A 6833-nucleotide genomic window follows, 5' to 3' on the forward strand; every position below is an offset into this window, starting at 1 on the left:
TTTTTAGTTTCACTTTTGAAGTAGTTGTTCAAGGCAGCAAACTCCGGCGTTAACCTATGCCGCCATCTTGGTTCTCAACAAATCATTTCTTGAACAGCCTTCTGAAACAAATTGAGTTCTAGAACCAAGGTTCGAGAACCGTTTTATAGGTGGACAATGTCTAAGTTCATTTTATAAGCCAATGTAACTTTGCTACCAAAACCAGACAAAAATATGAACATTGTTAGCACCTTTCACCTGTAAGTGTATATAAAAACATATTCTCAATAATGGTAAATTGAACCACACAACATTTAAAGAATAATACACCATGACAAATAGGAATGTGGTTTTATAAAATCTATTAATATAATTTTTCTACAATAGACCAAAAGAAAAAGAGGTCACAACTGCCTCCATAATTTCCAATGAAGCATTAATTAAAATTCAATATCCATTTTTGATACAAACTCTTAGTAAACCAAAAACATAAGATAAATGTTTTTCAAGATACCAGCTAACAGCATTCTTTTTTTTTTCTTTTTTTTTTTAATATATTTTTTATTGATTGAGATATTACATATGTGTCCTTGTCCCCACGTTACCCTCTACCCCCCACCCCCCCCACCCCCGCTCATGCCCTCACCCCCCCGTTGTCCATGTCCATTGGTTAGGCCTATATGCTTGCATATAAGTCCTTTGGTTGATCTTTCCCCCTTACCCCCACCCTCCCCTACCTTCCCTCCAAGTCCCGACAGTCCAATCAATGCCTCTCCGTCTCTGGATCAGTCCTTGTTCATCAGCTTATGTTGTTCATTATATTCCACAAATGAGTGAGATCCCGTGGTATTTATCCGCTCTCAAGTTCCATCCATGCTAACAGCATTCTTAATGCCAAAACAGAGACGGGGATATTACCACCACAATTATTCTATATTGGCCTAGATAGGAAACCTTTAGAGCAGTGGTGGCCAACTGGTGGTCTGTGGACCTTAGTGATCCATGAGGTCCGAAAAGTTGGCGACTGCTGGTCTAGAATGTCAGCATGTGGGGGGGAAAAGCGAATTAAAAAAGGAGATGAAATATGTGCTGATAACATTATTATTTACACTTAACTGTTTACAAATGAGGGAGGAGCAGTATTTTCAATGTCAAGACAAACTATTTTTGAGCCTCTCCCCCCACCAGTTTTCAAGAAGAGAAAAATTAGAATGTTTCTACTCTCTTGTTTTCTGCCTATCACTTATTGCAGTTTGGAATGAAATCATTGGGATTTTAGATTTTTATAATTTATTGTTTTTGTAGCTTTTCTGTCAAAAATAATTAGTGATGATTTCATTTAATTCTCCTAGGATATTTAAAAATTAGGTAGTATGCATTTTGTTTGTTTTTAATAGTTACTGCCAGTTTTTATACCATCTTCCCTTTTATTAAGTTTTTTAAAAAATTTAACTTCATGTGTGGTCAGCTAAAGTAGAATCTGGAATAGCTTTTAAGGATGGAAATGCGGTTGGTAGATTTTCTGAGTTCTTATATGGTTTGAATGTCTTTTAGTGGATTTTTGAATGAGTGCTTGGAAGACCAGATCAAAAGGGTTGGTGTGTGTGTCTTTTTCAAGATTCTGTAGTTAATGCTGAATTGGTGTTCTGGCATTTATTGTTATTGAGCAGAAATCTGAGGCCAATAGGACTCTATTTATCCTTGGTGAATCATCTTTTCATTTAAATGCTGGTTTGATTTTACTTTTTAATTCACATGTTTTATGTGGATCTGCCTTCTTTTTTATTATATTTGCTTGTGAGTAAAATGAAACATTTCAATCTGAAAATTCAAGTGGTTCTTTAGTTCAAGGCATGTTTTTCTTTTAGTTCATTGATTTTTGAACCACACAATACATTTAAAGAATAATACACTGTGAACAAATAGGAATGTAGTTTTATAAAATCTGTTACTATAATATTTTATATCAGTAGATCAAAAGAAAAAGTCACACAGTCATATCAACAGATTCCAAAGGAGCATTAATAAAAATTCAGTATCCATTTGTGATACAGACTCTTTGGAGAATGCTTTTTTTTTTCCTAATCCTCACCCAAGGATATTTTTTCCAATGATTTCCAGAGAGTGGAAGGAAGGGAGGAGGGAGGGAGGAAAGGAAGGGGGGAGAGAGAGAGAGAGAGAGAGAGAGAGAGAGAGAGAGAGAGAGAGAGAGAAAGGGACAAAGAGAGAGGAAGAGAGACAGAAAGAGAGAGAGGGAGAGAGAAACATCAACGTGAGAGAGACACATTGATTGATTACTTCCCCCATAAACCCCTTCCAGGGCTGGGGAATCTGCATTTGAAGTATGTGCCCTTGACCAGGAATAGAACCCTTGACCCTTTGGTCTGCAGGCCAATGCTCTAACCACTGAGAAAAATTTAGGCCAGGTCTGAGAATGCATTTTATATGCATATTTCATGTGCTGGATTTGTCCCCCATGTCTCTAATATTTTATCTTGTCACTCCTGTCTATTTTGAGCCATTTCTTTTGAGGTTTAAGAATTTTTCTTCAGCCTGTATTTGCTTTGTTATCTGTGGTTGGTTTTGGTTTTGTTTTTTTTTTTTTTTTCTCATAGCAAATCTCTTGTTTGCTAACTCCATTTAAAAATTTCACCAAACATGCTTTTCAAACCTAGTTCATATTCTGTTTCTCTTACATTTTTTAAAAAAATATGGAATGCTTCATGAATTTGCATGTCATCCTTGCACAGGGACCATGCTAATCTTCTCTGTATTGTTCCAGTTTTAGTATATGTGCTGCCAAAGCGAGCACTACAATTTTCTATTTTCATAAATCATAATGTACCCCAAAATCTTGTTAAGTATGTGAATTAGAGATTTTATAATGATTTCTCTTTTTAAGGACATAAAGTTTACTTGGGGTGGCTAGTGGATGGGGCATTGTTTGGATTTGCCAGCTCGGTCCCTCTTTTTCACTGATGAGTATTTTCATGGTCCAGTCATTTTTGTTCTTACTCATTTTATCTGCGGAGAGGTAGGGAGGCAGGGTGGTTTTTGTCAGAGATTGTGTTGGTTCCTTTCAAATACTTCAAACACCACCAAACAGGAGAATTCTAGAATTTCTCAAGCCTTACTTTGCCACTTGAGAGACCCAGAAATAAATGAGGGAATTTAAAGCTGTAGAGCTAGAAGCAGCCAAATCAAGGAGCATTGTCCTGGTGCTCAAAGATAGGTTTCTGTGTTTACTGTGACAATTCAAGCTAGAGAGCTCTGTGCCTTCATTTTTCCTTCTTTGCTTCCTCCTCCTCTGCTCTTATGCTCCCTCTCCTCCTCTTAGTCATACTTATTTTTTTCTCGGTTTCCTTTTTCAATATTTATTGCAAAATATATCCTACATACAGAAAAGAGTAGAGAATTATTTGTACAATTTAGGAAAAAATTGGAAAGTGAATACATACTTAATTACTAACTAGCCCCAACACAAGAGGTCAAACCCCATGGCCTCTCCCCAAACGTAACTCCTCTCTCTCTCTCTCCTAGAGGTAACCACTTCCCTGACTTTTAAATAATCTTGTTCTTGCTTTTCTTGACATTTTAATAACCTAACTATGCTAATATGATGTAGTTTTGCTGGATTTATTTTATATGAAAGGAATTAATACTTTACAGTTTCATTTGTTACTTTCTTCTTTTGCTCAATATCATATTTGTAAGATTCATCCATGTTCTTGAATGAGGTAGTAGTTTGTCAATTTTCTTTATTTTTATTTAAATATATTTTTATTGATTTCAGAGAGGAAGGGAGAGGGAGAGAGAGATAGGAACATCAGTGATCAGAGAGAATCATTGATCAGCTGCCTCCTGCACGCCCCACACTGGGGATCGAGCCTGTCGCCCCTGAATGTGCCCTGACCAGGAGTCGAACCATGACCTCCTGGTTCATAGGTCAACACTCAACCATTGAGCCACGCTGGCTGGGCTAGTTTGTTAATTTTCACTGCTGTTTTAATTTTCATTTCATTGTACATATAACCATAATTTATTCACCCATCTTGGGACAATTTTGAACAATGCTACTCTCAACATCCTTATGTCTCTGGATCTAGAGTGTTGATTAAATCACACCAAACTACCTTTCCAATGCAGTGGCCTCAGTATTTAGTTCCCCTAGTCATGTTTGGGAGTACCTGTTTCACCTCCTTCCAACTCTTGATATCATCACACACTTGTTTACCAATCATTTTGATGGGTACTTGGCTCAGTACCAAAGCAGTCCCCTGGGTATGTGGGGCAGGGGAGGCAGCTTCCTGTCTGTCTTGCCCATGTACTGAGGTACAGCTCTTTGGAGGGAGGCCCTCCTTGTAGAACCCTCATCCAGAGGCACCCTGGGTTTGGTCCTGTTTCCCAAACCAAAGCAAGCCTTGCAAAGTGCTGTTAAAAAGTTTAGAGGAGCTCTGGCCAGTGTAGTGTCAGCCCATGTATCAAAAGGTCACAGGTTCGATTCCCAGTCAAGGTCATGTACCTGGGTTGCAGGTTCGTTTCCCTTGTAGGATGTGCAGGAGACAATCAATCAATGTCTCTCTCTCTCTCTCTCTCTCTCTCTCTCTCTCTCTCTCTCTCTCTCTACTTCTCTCTCTCTCTCTTCCTCTATCCCCTTTCTCCCTCCCTTCCTCTCTTCCTTCCACTCTCTCTAAGAAAAATCGTGGAAAAAATATCCTCGGGTGAGGATTTAAAAAAAAAAGTTCAGAGGATTTGGTAAATGTCTTAGGAAAAATTTCTTCACTTACATTTTGGCCTGATAATTTCTTACTATTTTGGTGAATCTTTGATACATTTAAGATTTATTTTTGTTATATATATTTCATTAAAATTTGTAAGTTTTTAAAAAATCTCTGTAGAGCAGGTCAGGTGGGTTCAAGTATTAAGCCTACATTTTTTTTTCTCTTCTAATAATTTGCATGATTGCCTGTTTTAAATATCACCATGTCAGGACCCTCACCTTAATTAGCTGGTAATCTGTGCTGTGGGCCTGGAATCTTTGTTTTGAAAATGTCATTTCCCCTTACGTTCCAGTAGGATTTAAATAGGCCTCCTTCCCTGCTAATGCTCCAGTTTACCCTCCTTTCAGCATCACTTCAGCACCAGGAAGGTGACTAGCGAACAGCTTTGATTCATTAGGAATTACCTTGGCATTGCTTTGCACTTATTCCCAGACAGGCTTTTCTGTCTCTTGCTGGAAATTACAGTTTGGTAATGTTTCCTCCTATCTTTTAATATATTCTCAGTGCAACTGACATGTAAAATACAAAGTTCCATAGTCTCCTCACTGATTCTTCCCCTCTTCATTCTAATCTAACCTTTTGGTCCTTTCAATGAGAATTCAGAAGGGATTGAAGATAGGACTTAATATGTTCATGATGCCAACCTAAACAAGAATTCAGGGTGTAAATGTTCATCTTGTTATAACTTTAGCTACCAACTCCTCAGCTGTTTAGAAATTTGTACTATTTTTTCAATTTTAACTTTTCCCTCTCTGTTGGCTTTTCCCCTTCAGCATTTAACCATGCTCAAGTCTCTAAAAAAACTATCTTGATCACCAAACCCCCAGCTATCATCCTATGACTCTCCTTCCCTTCACAGCCAAGTTTGTCTCTATTTCCTTATCTCCTGAGTCTTGTGCGTTTTTTTCCCTGGATAATAAAATTGGGCATCAACTTATTGAGTTCCTAAAAAAATTATTTTTCCTCTTCATTGAGAATACACCCAAATTATAGATAAATTTGGTATGAATTGGTATTTTTAAACTACTGTGCTTGCAGATAATAGGAGTTTTCTCACCAAGAATATAATTTGCTTTTCGATTAAATCATATTCTTCATATAGATTTTGTTAGGTTTATTCCAATATATTTAATAATTTTACTTCTACAGTGAATGCTTTTTCTTCTCAGCCTTTTTAAATTACTATTTCTTGTTGATATAGGAGGCTATTGTTTTTTTGTAGACTTTTCTCATATAAGGTCAACTTACCCAATGCTTATAACTTCTAATAGTTTTTCTGTTGCATCTATAATATACTAAGGATATAGTTATTATAGTTTGCAGGACAGTACTTTTTGTCTTTTTCCCCTTAATATCTGTATCTATTTATATTTTTCTTATTCGAATGGGTACAACTCAATAAAATTTTTACTAGTAGCAGTAGTAACAAGAATCCTGATTCACTTTGCTGCAGTTACTTAGTGGTTTGCTTCCAACATGAGGCATGGTCTGTACTGTGGGGTTTACTTTATTCCTAGTTTGCTAAAAGTAATGGGGTTTTATTTGCTTATTTAACCAGGAATGGTTGTTGAACATTAACAGCTGTATATGGGATATCTATCAACCAGGTCATATGTTTTCCTTTAAACTTTAAATCAGGGGTCCTCAAACTTTTTAAACAGGGGGCCAGTTCACTGTCCCTCAGACCATTGGAGGGCCGGACTATAGTTTAAAAAAAAACTATGAACAAATTCCTATGCACACTGCACATATCTTATTTTGAAGTAAAAAAACAAAACTGGAACAAATACAATATTTGTATTTGCATGTGGCCCGCGGGCCGTAGTTTGAGGACCCCTGCTTTTAATGGACACGTGTCTTCAGATAAACCCAATGAAGTCAGGATGCATTGTTTTCTAATGTACCGCTGGATTCTGTTTTCTAATACTGATTTATAATTTTTTCATCTATGTTTAAAAGTGAGTCTAGTCTGTAGTTTGTGTTTATGTCTGTTTTTCTTTTCTAGTTTAGCTATCAGGAATAGGTAAGCCTGTAATGCTACTCTTCTCCTGTGAGTGTGGGTGTTGCTTGAAG

The 6833-nt window shown here is 37.0% G+C and overlaps 1 non-coding gene across 1 annotated transcript; it reads right to left on the minus strand.

Moving 5' to 3' along the window:
- Nucleotides 1-2684: 2684 nt before the first annotated feature.
- Nucleotides 2685-2791, minus strand: LOC118665645. The gene has a single exon (XR_004970722.1). It is a non-coding gene; the product is annotated as a U6 spliceosomal RNA (small nuclear RNA).
- Between the last annotated feature and the right edge of the window lie 4042 nt (nucleotides 2792-6833).

The sequence above is a fragment of the Myotis myotis genome, unplaced genomic scaffold (genome assembly GCF_014108235.1).
Source record: "Myotis myotis isolate mMyoMyo1 unplaced genomic scaffold, mMyoMyo1.p scaffold_m19_p_10, whole genome shotgun sequence".
Lineage (NCBI taxonomy): Eukaryota > Metazoa > Chordata > Mammalia > Chiroptera > Vespertilionidae > Myotis > Myotis myotis.